Source organism: Oncorhynchus gorbuscha, linkage group LG18 (assembly GCF_021184085.1).
Source record: "Oncorhynchus gorbuscha isolate QuinsamMale2020 ecotype Even-year linkage group LG18, OgorEven_v1.0, whole genome shotgun sequence".
Taxonomy (NCBI): Eukaryota; Metazoa; Chordata; class Actinopteri; order Salmoniformes; family Salmonidae; genus Oncorhynchus; species Oncorhynchus gorbuscha.
In genome coordinates, this window is record NC_060190.1 from 5406458 (window position 1) to 5424356 (window position 17899).

A 17899-nucleotide genomic window follows, 5' to 3' on the forward strand; every position below is an offset into this window, starting at 1 on the left:
CTCCTGTTATTACGATTCTCCTGTTATTACGATTCTCCTGTTATTACGATTCTCCTGTTATTACGATTCTCCTGATATTACGATTCTCCTGTTATTACGATTCTCCTGTAATTACGATTCTCCTGTTATTACGATTCTCCTGTTATTACGATTCTCCTGTTATTATGATTCTCCTGTTATTACGATTCTCCTGTTATTACGATTCTCCTGTTATTACGATTCTCCTGTTATTACGATTCTCCTGTTATTATGATTCTCCTGTTATTATGATTCTCCTGTTATTACGATTCTCCTGGAGAATATTGATGGAATGTGTCTCCCGACCTGCTATCACTTTACATTTGTCTATGCCACACCTGACCATTTCATTAAAACCAAGCTATAGTCCTGTAATTTGAGAGGTTGAGGGGATGTGCCTGCCTGACTGGGTGATAGGGGGATTGGGACTAGAGTATTTGACACATACATGCACAGAGGATTTAGACAGTCACAGTATCACTCCCTAATGACCAATAAATTGGCCCTGGGTATAGAAGGACAATTAATTGGACAGAAAGGGCATTAGGCAATCAGGGCAGTGTGTGTGTGTGTGTGTGTGTGTGTGTGTGTGTGTGTGTGTGTGTGTGTGTGTGTGTGTGTGTGTGTGTGTGTGTGTGTGTGTGTGTGTGTGTGTGCGTGCGTGCGTGCGTGCGTGCGTGCGTGCGTGCGTGCGTGCGTGCGTGCGTGCGTGCGTGCGTGCGTGCGTGTGTGTGTGAAAGGAAACATAAACCATTTTACTTCCTTGGCCTTTACTGATTTAGTGAGGCACCAAACATGTATGAACTATCAAGTGTTCAAGACTTACAGTGCATTCGGAAAGAGTTCAGACCTTCCACATTTTGTTACGTTACAGCCTTATTCTGGATTTAATAGTTTTCCCCTTTAACAATCTCCACACAATACCCCATAATGACAAAAGCAAAAACAGTTGTTGTGTTTATCCCTTTACTCAGTACTTTGTTGAAGCACCTTTCACGGCGATTACAGCCTGGAGTCTTCTTGGGTATGATGCTACATGCTCGGCACACCTGTATTTGGGAGTGTCTCCTGTTCTTCTCTGCTGATCCTCTCAAGCTCTGTCAGGTTGGATGGGGAGCGTCGCTGCACAGCTATTTTCAGGTCTCTCCAGAGATTTTCGATCGGATTCAAGTCCGGGCTCTGGCTGGGCCAGTCAAGGACATTCAGAGACTTGTGCCGAAGCCAATCCTGCTTTGTCTTGGCTGTGTGCTTTGGGTCGTTGTCTTGTTGGAAGGTGAACCTTTGCCCCAGTCTGAGGTCCTGAGTACTCTGGAGCAGGTTTATATTGAAGATCTCTCTGTACTTGCTCTGTTCGTCTTTCCCTCGATCCTGACTAGTCTCCCAGTCCCTGCCACAGAAAACATCCCAACGGCATAATGCTGCCACCACCATGCTTCACCGTAGGGATGGAGCCAGGTTTCCTCCAGTCATGATGCTTGGTATTCAAGCCAAAGAGGTCAATCTTGGTTTCATCAGACCAGAGAATCCTCATGCTTTCTTTAGGTGTCATGCTCTGAAAGTCTCCTTAAATGGTAAATCTTTTGGCAAACTCCAAGCTGGCTGTCATGCCTTTTACTGAGGAGTGGCTTCCGTCTGGCCACTCTACCATAAAGGCCTGATTGGTAGAGTGCTGCAGAGATGGTTGTCCTTCTGGAAGGTTCCCCCATCTTCACAGATGAACTCTGGAGCTCTGTCAGAGTGACCATCGGGTTCTTGGTCACCTCCCTGACCAAGGCCCTTCTCCCCCGATCGCTCAGTTTGACCGGGCCGCCAGCTCTAGGAAGATTCTTGGTCTTTCCAAACTTCTTCCATTTAACAGTGTAGAAAGTTGTAACGAGTGTGCTGGGAGTCAGGAAGCAAGTTCAGGGAGTGCATAATTTAATAAACAAATGAACAAAACAAGAAACACAAACAGCACACAGACAGGAAACTGAAACAGAAACAATAACGCCTGTGGACGGAACCAAAGGGAATGACAGATATAGGGAAGGTAATCAGGGAGTGATGGAGTCCAGCTGAGTCTCATGACGCGTAACGATGGTGACATGTGTGCGCCATAATGAGCAGCCTGGTGACCTCTAGGCTGGAGAGGGAGCACACATGACAAAAGTACAGGTCTTCATGGGCCCAAAAAGTTGGACCTGTTCCGAAATGGACCAATGGGATTCCAAACAGGACCCTACCTGAATAAATACAGTTCCTCAGAGCAGCCAGATCTAGGAAGAGTCTTGGTGGTTCCAAACTTCTTCCATTTAAGAATGATGGAGCCACTGTGTTCTTGGGGACCTTCAATGCTGCAGACATGTTTTGGTTCCCTTCACCAGATCTGTGCCACGACACAATCCTGTCTCGGAGCTCTACGGACAATTCCTTCAACCTCATGGCTTGGTTTTTGCTATGACGTGCACTGTCAACTGTGGGACCTTATATAGACAGGTGTGTGCCTTTCCAAATCATATGTTCAATCAATAGAATTTACCACAGGTGGACTCCAATCAAGTTGTAGAAACATCTCAAGGATGATCAATGGAAACAGGATGCAGATGAGCTCAATTTCGAGTCAAAAAGAAAAGTGTCTGAATACTTATGTAAATAAGGTATTTCTTATTTTTATTTTTAATACACTTGTGAAAATGTCCAAAAACCTGTTTTCGCTTTGTCATTGTGGGCTGTTGTGTGTAGATTGATGAGTGGGGAGAAAACTGTATAATCCATTTTAGAGTAAGGCTGTAATGTAACAAAACGTGGAAGAGGTCAAGGGGTCTGAATACTTTCTGAATATACTGTAAGTCTGTCAATTAACAAGATAGGCTGTTACAACGCTGTTATATGAATTCCCAGGAAGCCAACATAACTGCACTTAACATGACATCTCCCTACGTCACATGACAGAACACCTCAGTTGACGCGGAACAAACGGAGACATAAACACATTTCAATGGGGGCCAGATTGCCCAATCGAGCAGCGGATGGAAACGAGTGCCGCTAAGTGGTTGATTGGGCTGCTGGATGGATGGATGGAATAAAACACCTAAACGGAGGAAGGAGGGTGAGAGATGGGAGAGATACAGCAACGGGGAAAGAGGAGGGAGAAAGAGAGAGAGACAGGGAGAAAGAGAGAGAGACAGGGAGAAAGAGAGAGAGACAGGGAGAAAGAGAGAGAGACAGGGAGAAAGAGAGAGAGACAGGGAGAAAGAGAGAGAGACAGGGAAAAAGAGAGAGAGACAGGGAAAAGGAGAGAGAAACAGGGAGAAAGAGAGAGACAGGGAGAAAGAGAGAGAGACAGGGAGAAAGAGAGAGAGAAAGAGAGAGACAGAGAGAAAGAGAGAGAGAAAGGGGGAGAGGCAGGGAGAAAGAGAGAGAGAAAGGGGGTAGACACAGGGAGAAAGCAGGGAGAGATTGAGAGAAAGAGAGAGAAAAAGAGAGAGACAGGGAAAAAGAGAGAGAGACAGGGAGAAAGAGAGAGAGACAGGGAGAAAGAGAGAGAGACAGGGAGAAAAGAGAGAGACAGGGAGAAAGAGAGAGAGACAGGGAGAAAGAGAGAGAGACAGGGAGAAAGAGAGAGAGACAGGGAGAAAGAGAGAGAGACAGGGAGAAAGAGAGAGAGACAGGGAAAAAGAGAGAGAGACAGGGAAAAAGAGAGAGAAACAGGGAGAAAGAGAGAGACAGGGAGAAAGAGAGAGAGACAGGGAGAAAGAGAGAGAGAAAGAGAGAGACAGGGAGAAAGAGAGAGAGAAAGGGGGAGAGGCAGGGAGAAAGAGAGAGAGAAAGGGGGTAGACACAGGGAGAAAGCAGGGAGAGATTGAGAGAAAGAGAGAGAAAAAGAGAGAGACAGGGAAAAAGAGAGAGAGACAGGGAGAAAAGAGAGAGAGACAGGGAGAAAGAGAGAGAGACAGGGAGAAAGAGAGAGAGACAGGGAGAAAGAGAGAGAGACAGGGAGAAAGAGAGAGAGACAGGGAAAAAGAGAGAGAGACAGGGAGAAAGAGAGAGAGACAGGGAGAAAGAGAGAGAGACAGGGAGAAAGAGAGAGAGACAGGGAGAAAGAGAGAGAGACAGGGAAAAAGAGAGAGAGACAGGGAGAAAGAGAGAGAGACAGGGAGAAAGAGAGAGAGAAAGAGAGAGACAGGGAGAAAGAGAGAGAGAAAGGGGGAGAGGCAGGGAGAAAGAGAGAGAGAAAGGGGGTAGACACAGGGAGAAAGCAGGGAGAGATTGAGAGAAAGAGAGAGAAAAAGAGAGAGAGAAAGGGTGGAGAGACGGGGAGAAAGGAGGAGAGATTGAGAGAAAGAGAGAGAGAAAGGGTGGAGAGACGGGAAGAAAGGAGGGAGAGATTGAGAGAAGAGAGAGAGAAAGAGAGAGAGAAAGGGTGGAGAGACGGGGAGAAAGGAGGGAGAGATTGAGAGGAAGAGAGAGAGAAAGGGTGGAGAGACGGGAAGAAAGGAGGGAGAGATTGAGAGAAAGAGAGAGAGAAAGAGAGAGAAAGGGGGAGATACAGGGAGAAAGGAGGGAGAGATTGAGAGATTGAGAGAAAGAAAGAAAGAAAGAAAGAGGGAGAGAGAGAGGGAGGGAGGGAGCTAGAGAGAGAAAATATATAGAGGAGGGGGTGGGAGGTAAAAGAGAGAGATAGTGACAGAATAAATGATGGAGAGAGAGAGAGAAAAAGAGAACAGAACTGCTAATTGTAGTGAAGGAGAGTGGCGGCGGCGTGTGTATTACCACATCTCACTGTTGTCTCTCTCTCTGAGCACTCAGTCTGTATAGGAACAGATGTGTACTAATGTAGATGAATGGGAAGAGGAGGGACACTGACTGACTGACTGACTGGCTGACTGCCTGGCTGGCTGATTGAGAGAGTGATTGAGTGAGTGAGCGGTTGGCTAACTGATGCCAAGTTTCCACTGAGGATTTATCCTGGTGTTTCACCAAATAGGCGCAGACTTTTCTGTTTCCATCTACGCTGGCCGGCACCCGTGTCTCACTGGGCCACGGCTCCGACTGACCTGCTCTAACTAGGAGCCAAGGCCCTGGGTACTTTTCAGCTTCATTTACATAACATGATTGGGAGTCCCATAGGGTGGCGCACAATTGGCCCAGGGTCGTCCAGGTTTGGCCAGTGTAGGCCGTCATTGTAAATAAGAATTTGTTCTTAAACTGACTTGCCTAGTTAAATAAAAGTTAAATATATATATATATATATATATATATATATATATTTTAACAACGGCTGACGGTGGGCTTTAACACCATGTCACAAAGAAACAGTCTTGATTGATGCAGACGTTGTTGATTCTGCTCGCCACAAGTCCTTAGTGTCCTGATGGATACACAATTACAATAAATCAAATCAAACTTTATTTGTCACATGTGCCGAATACAACATGTGTAAACCTTACTGTGAATTACTTACTGACAAGCCCTTAACCAACAGTGCAGTTCAAGAAAGAGTTAAGAAAATATTTACCAAATAAACTAAAGTAAAAAATTATAAAACGTAACACAATAAAATAACAACAATGAGGCAATATACAGGGGGTACCGGTACCGAGTCAATGTGCGGGGCTACAGGTTAGTCGAGGTAGGGGTGTAGGTAGAGGTGTAGGTAGGGGTGTAGGTAGGGGTGTAGGTAGGGGTGTAGGTAGGGGTGAAGTGACTATGCATAGTTAATAAACAGCGAGTAGCAGCAGTGTACAAAACAAATTAAGGGGGGTGTCAATGTAAATAGTCTGATGGCCAATTGACTAATTGTTCAGCAGTCTTATGGCTTGGGGTAGAGCCTACATTAACGTAAAACACTGGCGGCCCACTGGTGTGGGGTAGAGTACATTAACGTAAAACAGCCCACTGGTGTGGGGGTAGAGCTTACATTAACGTAAAACACTGGCGGCCCACTGGTGTGGGGGGGTAGTAAAACACTGGCGGCCCACTGCTGTGGGGGTAGAGCTTACATTAACGTAAAACACTGGCGGCCCACTAGAGCTTACATTAACGTAAAACACTGGCGGCCCACTGGTGTGGGGTAGAGCTTACATTAACGTAAAACACTGGCGGCCCACTGGTGTGGGGGTAGAGCTTACATTAACGTAAAACACTGGCGGCCCACTGGTGTGGGGGTAGAACATTAACGTAAAACACTGGCGGCCCACTGGTGTGGGGGTAGAGCTTACATTAACGTAAAACACTGGCCCACTGGTGTGGGGGTAGAGCTTACATTAACGTAAAACACTGGCGGCCCACTGGTGTGGGGGTAGAGCTTACATTAACGTAAACACTGGCGGCCCACTGGTGTGGGGGTAGAGCTTACATTAATGTAAAACACTGGCGGCCCACTGGTGTGGGGGTAGAGCTTACATTAACGTAAAACACTGGCGGCCCACTGGTTTGGGGGTAGAGCTTACATTAACGTAAAACACTGGCGGCCCACTGGTGTGGGGTAGACATTAACGTAAAACACTGGCGGCCCACTGGTGTGGGGGGCTTACATTAACGTAAAACACTGGCGGCCCACTGGTGTGGGGGTAGAGCTTACATTAACGTAAAACACTGGCGGCCCACTGGTGTGGGGGTAGAGCTTACATTAACGTAAAACACTGGCGGCCCACTGGTGTGGGGGGGGTAGTAAAACACTGGCGGCCCACTGGTGTGGGGGTTACATTAACGTAAAACACTGGCGGCCCACTGGTGTGGGGGTAGAGCTTACATTAACGTAACGTAAAACACTGGCGGCCCAAACACTGGCGGCCCACTGGTGTGGGGGTAGAGCTTACATTAACGTAAAACACTGGCGGCCCACTGGTGTGGGGGTAGAGCTTACATTAACGTAAAACACTGGCGGCCCACTGGTGTGGGGGTAGAGCTTACATTAACGTAAAACACTGGCGGCCCACTGGTGTGGGGGTAGAGCTTACATTAACGTAAAACACTGGCGGCCCACTGGTGTGGGGGTAGAGCCTAACGTAAAACACTGGCGGCCCACTGGTGTGGGGGTAGAAAACACTGGCGGCCCACTGGTGTGGGGGTAGAGCTTACATTAACGTAAAACACTGGCGGCCCACTGGTGTGGGGGTAGAGCTTACATTAATGTAAAACACTGGTGTGGGAGTAAGTCTCAGTGGAAAAGCACCCTGAATGAGTTGGAGAATCTCAATAGCATTTCCCTCACGTCCTCTCTCCTCTCGCCTCACATCCTTCTCAAAACCATTGGATGAGAAAGTCAGAAGTTCCTCCCCTCTGACCTTCTCCTCCAATGGGTTTTGAGAAGGAGGTGAGGAGAGAGGAAAGACCATGCGAGGCGTATGCAGTTGAGATTCTCCCAGTGAGTGAGTGAGTGAGTGAGTGAGTGAGTGAGTGAGTGAGTGAGTGAGTGAGTGAGTGAGTGAGTGAGTGAGTGAGTGAGTGAGTGAGTGAGTGAGTGAGTGAGTGAGTGAGTGAGTGAGTGACAGGTTGGCTGGCTGGCTGGCTGGCTGGCTGGCTGGCTGGCTGGCTGGCTGGCTGGCTGGCTGGCTGGCTGGCTGGCTGGCTGAATGAATGAATGACTGTCTGTCTGTCTGACTAGCTGATTGGCCAACTTTCTGACTGTCTGGCTGACTGTGTGGATTGCAGGGCTATGATTTGGGCCATTCAGTCATTCTCTGCCTGGCTGAACTCTGTATGCTATTATATCAGGGACCAACACAATGATGTTTTAGACGCTATACTTTAGAGATGTTATGGGAGGGGTGAGGAGGAGGAAGAGGGGGGTGATTCGAAATGATGATGTGATTAAGATGATGATGAGATGCTTATTGCATTTGTTATGAGGTGAGCAGACATAAACGCCCTGCAAGAACACTTGTATTTACTGTATGGGAACCAACTATAAACATGAGAACCATGCAGTACTGTAGCTCTTTACATGAGCAGGCTTGATGCTTTGACAAACATCACAGAAAGAAAATAAAACATAAAATTACAGACATTTTAGTCAACATTAGGCTATCTATATTGTTAAATATAAAATGACAGAATATTATTGATCAATGACTATAGCCTACTGTGAGGTATCAATTTCGTATCGCAATTGTCCACAAGTCCACAACGAAAAAACAACTCACCTTTCTTTAAATTCTTCCGATGGTCTCGTTTGGCTTTCTCGACTTTTCCAGTTGCAAAAAGGCTGACGAGATCAAACACAGTAACAACATGTAGGCTACAACAAAGAAGCAATAATAAGAAGTATTGGTGAATTACATAACGACTTTCAATGTCACTGAAGAATTACCATATTAACTGATTGTCTGAACTAAGATTTGCTACATTTCAGCCCGCGAACGGCGCACGAGCAGCATCCTGGTCGGGTATCTAAGTAACCAGTCCCCGGTTTAACGGGGCTGCAGATATAACGAGATAAACCAATATGTTCAATGGGGTCACGGCGCGTGTGCGCGCGAGAGAGAGAGCGAGAGGGAGAGAGAGAGTAGACTATGTATCTCAGATACACTCCCCTATATGTATTTATTTGGACCGTGAAGCTAAAACTTTTAATTAGGATATTCTCCAGCATTTTGGATTTGAGCTCAAATGTCGCTCTTGAGGTAACAGTAGGTAACCTTATATTTGAGGGTATTTTTATACATACAGTAGGTATATCCGTTTTACCATTTAGAAATGAAAGCACTTTTGTGTAACAGTCTCCCCATTTGAAGGTGTCATAAGTATTTGGACTAATTCACTTGTAGTGTATTACATTTAGTCAAAAGTTGAGTATTTGGTCCCGCATTCCTAGCACGCAATAACTACATCAAGCATATGACTCTACAAACGTGTTTGTTTTGATGGTGTTTCTGACTGACTGACTTGCTAACTGGCTGACTGGCAGCCTGACTTGCTAACTGTTTTACTGGTTGACTGTCTAATTGGCTGGCTGTCTGGCTGACTGTTGGACTGGCTGACTGTGTGGATTGCAGGGCTATGATTTGGGCCATTCAGTCATTCTCTGCCTGGCTGAACTCTGTATGCTATTATATCAGGGACCAACACAATGATGTTTTAGACGCTATACTTTAGAGATGTTATGGGAGGGGTGAGGAGGAGGAAGAGGGGGGTGATTCGAAATGATGATGTGATTAAGATGATGATGAGATGCTTATTGCTTTTGTTATGAGGTGAGCAGACATAAACGCCCTGCAAGAACACTTGTATTTACTGTATGGGAACCAACTATAAACATGAGAACCATGCAGTACTGTAGCTCTTTACATGAGCAGGCTTGATGCTTTGACAAACATCACAGAAAGAAAATGAAACATAAAATGACAGACTTTTTAGGCTACAATAGGTTATCTATATTGTTAAATATAAAATGACAGAATATGATTGATCAATGACTAGCCTACTGTGATGTATCCATTTCGTATCGAATTCCTTATGATCTACGTCCACAAATTCAAATAATTGTGCGAAAAATCAACTTACGCTTCTTCAAATGTTGGTCTTGTTTGGCTTTCCCGAATTTCCCAGATACAAAACGACGGACGATATCAACAACATTAACAAAATGTTGGCTATAACAAAGTAACAGTAATAATCATTATCAGCGAATTAGATAATAACGTTCAATATCACTGAAGAACGATCATATCAACTGATTGTCTGAACTGAGATTTGCCACATTTCAGCGCGCCCAAGGCGCACTAGCACTATTCCGGTAGGGTATCTAAGTAACCAGTCTCCGGTTTCACCGGGCTGCTGCGATGCCGAGATAAAACACAATGGTCAGTGGGGTCAGGGCGTGTGTGTGTATGTGTGTGTGTGTGTGCGACAGAGAGAGAGGGGAGAGAGAGAGAGAGAGAAAGAGAGAAAGAGAGAGAGAGAGAGAGAGAGAGAGAGAGAGAGAGAGAGAGAGAGAGAGAGAGAGGGAGAGAGAGAGAGAGAGAAAGAGAGAAAGAGAGAGAGAGAGAGAGGAGGAGAGAGAGAGAGAGAGAGGGGGAGAGAGAGAGAGAGAGAAAGAGAGAAAGAGAGAGAGAGAGAGAGAGAGAGAGAAAGTCGTTTTTTATCAGCATACACTCAGTGTCGATTTTAGCATGTACACATTGGTTGGGGGGAAAAAGGTGTTATGCATCCCACAAAGCGACTACGCAACACAATACTAAACAATACATGAATTACACTATAACGGTGACAAACGCTGCCCATAAACTGTTAGAGCCTACACGAAGCTGTCCCAACAGCAGTCCCAACATCTTACCACTGCTACACCTGGCTATCAGAAGAGCCTTGTCTGGCACCGAAACTGTTCATTCAGCCTCATTTACTGCCTTTAAAAAAACATATCTGATATGGCTGACATAGCCTAAATACCTCTTATGGATCAGAGCCTTTTTTCAATGTAAATTTCACCTAAAATGACATACCCAAATCTAACTGCCTGTAGCTCAGGACCTGAAGCAAGGATATGCATATTGTTGATACCATTGGAAAGGAAACACTTTGAATTTTGTGGAAATGTGAAATGAGTGTAGGAGAATATAACACATTAGATCTCATAAATATAATACAAAGAAAAAAACATGTGTTTTCTATAATTATTTTGTTCCATCATCTTTGAAATGCAAGAGAAATTTCATGATATCACTTAGGAGTCTAGGCGCAATTTAGATTTCGGCCAGTAGATGGCAGCTATGTATGTGCAAAGGACTGATCCAATGAACCATTGTATTCCTGTTCACAATGTTGTATCAAGTCTGCTTAAATGTGCCCAGAACATACAACAATTATATGGTAATAAGACATTTAAGTTTACAACTCCCAGGAACGTCATAAATTATGCATAATTAGCTTCCCTACAGTAAAGACACTAACCTTCACACATCTAGATGGGGGGTGGCAGACACAGCAGGGGTTCAAACTGTAGAACCCAGTTCCTACATTTTAATATAAAAATTGATTTTATCAAACAAAACTATGCTACATTTTATCTCTGGGACCCTCAGGATGACAAATCAGAGCAAGATTACTGAATGTAAGTACATCATTTACCTTCAGAGGTCAATGTATCAATCCAGTTGTCTTGTGTACTCTCCTCAAACAATAACATGATATTTTTTTCACTGTAATAGCTACTGTAAATTGGACAGTGCAGTTAGATTAACAAGACTTTAAGCTTTCTACCCATATAAGACATGTCTATGTCCAGGGAAATGTTCTTGTTACTTACAACCTCATGCTAATCACATTAGCTCAACCTTCCCACAGGGGGGACACCGATCCCGTAGAGGTTTTAATAAAGCTGCATACAAACATGGTCTCTTTTTTGCTTTCTTGAGTAAGGCAGCTCCAAAATGCAGGTGTTTCAGCCTATTTATTTAACCTTTATTTAACTAGGCAAGTCAGTTTTCAGAAATCGCTAATTTTGCGTTATGGTAATGAGCTTGAGGTTGTAGTCACGATCCCGGATCCGGGATGGGGCGGACTAAGAGGTTAAGAACAATATATATATATATTTTTTTACCTTTATTTAACTACTCAATTAAGAACAAATTGTTTAACAATGACGGCTTACCACGGCCAAACCCTCCCCTAACCCGGACAACTGTGCGCCACCCTATGGAACACCCGATCACAGCTGGTTGTGATACAGCCCGGGATCAAACCAGGGTCTGTATTGACACCTCTAGCACTGAGATGCAGTGCCTTATACCACTGTGCCATGAAAATACTTAGTTCATGAATTTGAATAACATCTCACTCACATATATAGTAACAGCAGGCCAAGGTAGGAGAGTCAGACACACACACATGCAACAACATCACTCACACTTACTTCCGATATTGGAGTTGTTGGTTCGGTGGGTCGTGCGGATTGGGACACCAGCATCCTCTTCCTGAATCCTCCTCGCGGTGGCTGCAGAAGCTGGGGTCCTTGGGATATGTTGCCTACTGATGGGTTTGGATTTCTAAGAGACATAAGGGGTGACATAGTGTAGGGTCGACACCAGAAGGTAATGGTTATCTGTAGGAGGAATGCATATGGTTAATGTAATTACGTTGGCAGGCAATGATAAGGGTGGAGAGCAGTGGATTAGTGAGGAAAGGGGTTGAGGTCTGGTCAGGTCACATTAAGGGAGAGGGAACAGTTTATTGATCGTATCACTTAACTTCTTGCCTAGCAATAGAGATGTAACATTTAGAGCGGAGGAAACTCTATATATTACCACTATTGTGAATATGTCTTTTGTCTTATGCAGCTGTATCGACCCAATGGGTGATTAAACTTGGTTTGAGCTTTATTAAGCATCTGAGTTTTAATAGGTTACTTTAGAACCTAACACTAACCTAACAACCTAACACATCCTATGGATTTGAGGTCTTACCAATGCCTTGCCCAGCTCCTCGAGAAAGAGCCATCTCATCTGGAGCTTCCCTCGGTTCCAATCTGGGTTCAATGCCATCCAGATGACAAATGCGTTGTGCGCAGAGATGTCCAAGATGTTGAAGAATATCACAAGTGGCCAGCATAGGGTTCTTCTTTTGCAGCTGTAGCCACTTACCAGCTTGTCTAAATTGTCCAACCCTTGTTTTGTAGCATTGGAATTCATTATGATTTCTGTTTTATGTTCCTGGCCAGAGATCCTCCCATCCCTATGCAGCGTACTCATGAGTACCACATTTTTGCCTTTCTTTGGCACCTGGAATACTAGGGACGAGAGGTGGGAGCTCTGGCTTGTCTTTTCGTACTGTTCTTACCATTGTCAGCTTCCTCTTGAGGAGCTCCTGTCCCAGCTTGTGCGAAGTAAAAAAGTTATTGCATCGGATGTGGTGGCCACGGAGTCCCTGTCACATCCAGGACATCCCGCCTCCCTTGGTTCTTCTCAGGGGCTCCTCCATCTGGCTTCCCCGTATACACTTGCAGGCAGCCCAGATCTTGATTCCATATTTTACGGGTTTAGATGGTATGTACTGTCTGAAGGGACAGTGACCCCTAAATGGCATAAAGTGCTCATTAACAGTAACGTTGGGCCCAAGGTTGTAAAACAGGGGAAGGCAGTCCACCAACATGTCCCACACTGACCTGATTGCAGCTAGCTTATCTCTCTGCCGCCAAGCTGGTCTTGTCTCTCGGTTATCGAAGCGGATAATCCTGGAAATAATGTGGATGTTTTCCAGAGACATTGTTGTACAGAAAAGTTTTCAGCCAGTTTCTGCATCCCACAGCAATTCTGTAGATTCCCCAAAGTACGTGTGTAAATGAGTTTGGTCCATCTCCTTCCACCTCTCTCCAAAAACACACCTTCCCTCCAAGTCAGTGCAGTCCAGAATGATTTTCTGGATGATGTCTGGGATGAACAGTTAAAAAAAAGACTTTATGTTCTGCACATGAGTAACATGAGTAACATGAGTAACCGCCATCCGCATCGGCCCTGGTTGCATCCTTCACATTGGCAGCCATGTTGGGTGGCTCATTCCCTGGTTGCATACTTCACATTGGCAGCCATGTTGGGTGGCTCATTCCCTGGTTGCATCCTTCACATTGGCAGCCATGTTGGGTGGCTCATTCCCTGGTTGCATCCTTCACATTGGCAGCCATGTTGGGTGGCTCATTCCCTGGTTGCATCCTTCACATTGGCAGCCATGTTGGGTGGCTCATTCCCTGGTTGCATCCTTCATATTGGCAGCCATGTTGGGTGGCTCATTCCCTGGTTGCATCCTTCATATTGGCAGCCATGTTGGGTGGCTCATTCCCTGGTTGCATCCTTCATATTGGCAGCCATGTTGGGTGGCTTATTCCTGGGACAATTTCAAAATGCTTTGACATCCATATTTCTCCTCGTGCAAGATACTGAGCACTAGGTTGCTGACAGGCTGGTCCTGGGGCTGGCTGAGGGTCAATCTCATCCTCTTCTTCCAACTCACTGTCAGAGTCCGAATTGACAGAGACATCATTGAATATCTATTTGGAAAATTCTTCATCTTCCAAAGTGGAAGACGCTCCTTCCACACCAGCTTCTCTCTCTGAAGACGCTCCTTCCACACTAGCTTCTCTCTCTGAAGACGCTCCTTCCACACCAGCTTCTCTCTCTGAAGACGCTCCTTCCACACTAGCTTCTCTCTCTGAAGACGTTCCTTCCACACCAGCTTCTCTCTCTGAAGACGCTCCTTCCACACTAGCTTCTCTCTCTGAAGACCCTCCTTCCACACTAGCTTCTCTCTCTGAAGACCCTCCTTCCACACTAGCTTCTCTCTCTGAAGACCCTCCTTCCACACTAGTTTCTCTCTCTGAAGACCCTCCTTCCACACTAGCTTCTCTCTCTGAAGACCCTCCTTCCACACTAGCTTCTCTCTCTGAAGACCCTCCTTCCACACTAGCTTCTCTCTCTGAAGATGCTCCTTCCACACTAGCTTCTCTCTCTGAAGACCCTCCTTCCACACTAGCTTCTCTCTCTGAAGACGCTCCTTCCACACCAGCTTCTCTCTCTGAAGACGCTCCTTCCACACCAGCTTCTCTCTCTGAAGACGCTCCTTCCACACTAGCTTCTCTCTCTGAAGACGCTCCTTCCACACTAGCTTCTCTCTCTGAAGACGCTCCTTCCACACCAGCTTCTCTCTCTGAAGACGCTCCTTCCACACTAGCTTCTCTCTCTGAAGACGCTCCTTCCACACCAGCTTCTCTCTCTGAAGACGCTCCTTCCACACCAGCTTCTCTCTCTGAAGACGCTCCTTCCACACTAGCTTCTCTCTCTGCAAAAATGATTTCTAAGGCCCTCTGAGCAGAGTTTGAGGAGCCACACATGCAAAGCTATTTATTTGTTGTGTCCCTCCCCCAATTTGCACCTGGCTGGGGTAGTGTGTGGGGAAATGTATCTGTAATGGTCTTGTGTGTAGCTGGTGTAGAGAGTCAGGCGCAGGACAGCAGATATGAGTAATACAACATACTTTACTCAAAAAGACAAATATACAAAGTAACATCACGAGCTCACAAAGACAGACCGAATTACAATAAACAATCACTCACAAACACAACATGGGGAACAAAGGGTTAAATAATAAACAAGTCATTGGTTGAGTGAAGCCAGGTGTAAGACAAAGACAGAACAAATAGAAAATGAAAAGTGGATCGGCGGTGGCTCGAAAGCCGGTGACGTGGACCGCCGAACAAGGAGAGGGACCGACTTCGACGGAAGTCGTGACAGTATCGAAATAATGTATTATAATAACATTGTGCAGGTTCCGCAAAACTTTGTATAGTTTCACACACTACAAAGGGTCAAGGGTGTGAGAAAAGTGGGAGACAGGCAGACAGGCAGGGATACAGACAGGTTCTTGGTGCTATGTTGAAACAGCAGGCCCAGGGAGGAGAAAGACAGAGTGAAGTCATTTTTACTTGTTTTCACCTACATACACACTTTTCCATACTTTTATTTCCACCAGGTCCAGTGGACCCAAACACCACATACAGTGGGGCAAAACAGTATTTAGTCAGCCACCAATTGTGCAAGTTCTCCTGCATAAAAAGATGAGAGAGGCCTGTAATTTTCATCATAGGTACACTTCAACTATGACAAACAAAATGAGAAGAAAAAAAATCCAGAAAATCACATTGTAGGATTTTATCCTCTAAGGGATTGTGCACAGTTTTGGCCAAACTTTGGGGAAGACATCTAAACCAGATGAGTTCCAAACAGTTCATATTGCAGGATATGCTGCCACTACACCTGCTGCACCTGATGCTGGAGAGCTGGTGGGAGGTTGACACCTCACGCCCTGTTGTAAATTAAAGGAGAGAAGATCATGAGTCTCCCTCTCCAAATTCAGGGATTAAGAATGAACATGTCAGACCAGAGAGGCTTGTAGCTGCAGCTCATGTCCGATGTGGTTTGAACTCTGAAATCTCAACACGAGGTAGAGACGATGTAGTCACCTCCCGAACAATCATTGGTATGGCTGATTAGCTATCATGAGTAAAGTATCTAGAAAAGCAAATTTAATTGGGACCATTCTACTACTCTTTTCAAACCATCATATTCTGCTACTCTCATCCCCCCACTGGGAACCATTGACACGGCTGGCTAGCCTATCTTCAAAGAATCATCTCCCAGAGCGAATGGAAGAATAACAGTAGAAGAGATGGGTGGGGACTCCTTTTGGAAAATCAGAGCCTGACAAGCATGCAGCACAATGGCACAACCCCCTTTCCAAGAAGGCCTGGCTCAGACAGAAAAACACCAAGAACCAGGACATTTACAGGGAAATACAGTCATGATTTCTTACTCCAAACGGGTGGTGGTTCGTGTGCAAAGTATCTGATTACTGTGAGCGTCATTTCTAAATATACCAAAGTATTATGTCTCTGTCTCTCTCTCGCTCACCCTCTCCATCACTTTTGTAACAAGCCTCAATATTGTTTCAGTCCGCTAGGGACCTGTTTCTAATGTATTAAGTGTGTATGTTTATCCTGTGTTACCATGTAGTTAGCTAGTAAATAAGTAATTAAACCAATTTGTGTAGTACTGATTCACAAGTAAGGCTGGGTTTTTTGCAGATGCCGAGGTTACGACTGTTCAGAATGATGATACGATACGAAGTTATGATTAACACGTTGACTGTTTTATGGATGTGATAGGTAAAGACCTTTAGAGTCTAATTCGGGAGATGGTAACTCTTTAAGCAACCACTCTCGTGGTGCCCCAAATTCCGAATGAGATAATTGTTACATGATTCATTTAATTGGGTAACATTTAAACATAGTTAGTTGATTAGATAAATAACAGTCATCAGATTAATAAAAGTAGAGTCACGACACTGTAGTGTGTTAATCCAGGATATTAATAGTGTATATCCCATTGTAACTTTGTCTCCCTTTACACACTAAGGCAGGGATACAATCAAGGTGCATAGTTGACAAGCACAATGCGCTATCCACAATACACATTTTAATTTAAAACCTCTTAAGCTTACCCCTTACTTTTTCGAACATTCTGTTAAAAATCGCGCAACATTTCAGCGTCTTGCTACTCATGCCAGGAATATAGTATATGCATATGATTAGTATGTGTGGATAGAAAACACTCTGATGTTTCTAAAACTGGTTAAATAACGGCTGTGACTATAACAGAATGTGTGTTTCATCGAAAAGCGCAAGAAAAACTGATCACCGAAAACTGGAAAAAATATCAATGCGCCACTTGCATGTATTGTCTATGGGAAAGCAAATTACATGGGGCTGAGATTGCAAGTCCAACAGCTTCCACACGATGTCGCCAGTCTTGTCAATTGCCTGGGCTTTGTTTCTTGGTTAAATGAGTAAGAGAGAGCCCATTCCTTCCGGTCTCCGACAGGATGTTTTGGAGGAGAAATTTCCGACCATGATTTTAAGACATGAAGCTATTGAATACACATCACCCCGTGATCAATTTGATAGATTATTAATGTTTACTAATACCTAACGTTGGATTACAAAAGTATTTCGAAGTGTTTTGTGAAAGTTTATCATAGACTTTTTTAATTAAAAAAAATGACGTTGTGTTTTAAAACGGTGTTTTTTCCTGGATCACACACTTTTCATAAATCGATATTTAGAGTATATATGGACCGATTTAATCGAAAAAAGACCCAATAGTGATGTTTATGGGACATCTAGGAGTGCCAACAAAGAAGCTTGTCAAAGGTAATGAATGTTTTATATTTTATTTCTGCGTTTTGTGTAGCGCCGGCTATGCTAATTATTTTGTTTACGTCCCCTTCAGGTATTTCGGGGTGTTGCATGCTATCAGGGGTGTTGCATGCTATAAAAGCATTTTAAAAATCTGACTTGTTGGCTGGATTCACAACGAATGTAGCTTTAATTCAGTACCCTGCATGTGTGTTTTAATGA

The 17899-nt window shown here is 44.7% G+C and overlaps 1 pseudogene; it reads right to left on the reverse strand.

Moving 5' to 3' along the window:
• Window positions 1-13209, reverse strand: part of LOC124002648 — a 50580-nt pseudogene extending 37371 nt beyond the window's left edge.
• Between the last annotated feature and the right edge of the window lie 4690 nt (window positions 13210-17899).